This window comes from Chionomys nivalis, chromosome 13, assembly GCF_950005125.1.
Source record: "Chionomys nivalis chromosome 13, mChiNiv1.1, whole genome shotgun sequence".
NCBI classification, from domain to species: domain Eukaryota; kingdom Metazoa; phylum Chordata; class Mammalia; order Rodentia; family Cricetidae; genus Chionomys; species Chionomys nivalis.
In genome coordinates, this window is record NC_080098.1 from 41,448,741 (window position 1) to 41,449,358 (window position 618).

The 618-nt window shown below is 46.9% G+C and overlaps 1 non-coding gene across 1 annotated transcript; it reads left to right on the top strand.

Annotated features, from left to right (window-relative positions):
• Positions 1 to 72, top strand: Trnaa-agc (transfer RNA alanine (anticodon AGC)). Its single transcript has one exon. It is a non-coding gene; the product is annotated as a tRNA-Ala (tRNA).
• Positions 73 to 618: the final 546 nt, after the last annotated feature.

The window sequence follows — 618 nt, forward strand, 5'->3', positions numbered from 1 at the left end:
GGGGGTGTAGCTCAGTGGTAGAGCGCGTGCTTAGCATGCACGAGGCCCCGGGTTCAATCCCCGGCACCTCCACTTTTTAAAGTAGTGTTCAGAGTGCTTTTTTTTCCCCCGAGTCTGGTTTGTGTCCTCTGTCAATTCCAATCCACAGGAACAGAAGCCAAGACCAAGGGAGTCAAAAAAGCCTGTTCACTGGTTCTCGCATTTTATACCGAGGCGCTTCAATCCAAAACACAGTGTGGCAAAAATGCCTGGATACAGAGAGCAGAGAGGACAGTCTGGGAGCAGGCAGGGACTAGGAAATACGAGAGAGGGAAGAAATCAATCCGCAGTGGGAAATCGGAAACTTTTTCCTTTCCCCCACTCCTCCCACGGCAACTTCCCCTTCGTTGATCCTCCATTTGGTTCCTATCTTCCATTTTTATATCTTGTGTGCATTCAAGTAATTTAAAAAGTATAATGCAGCTTTCCATCCAGATAAAAGTGCTTGTTTGGGCTAAGTAAGTTTAATCAAGCCCGAGGCAACGAAGGAAATCGCAAAGGCCACACGTCACTCGCTTCCTGCTTTTATTTCGTATTTTGAAGGGCCTCACATACGCAAGTGTGAATACTTCATTACAC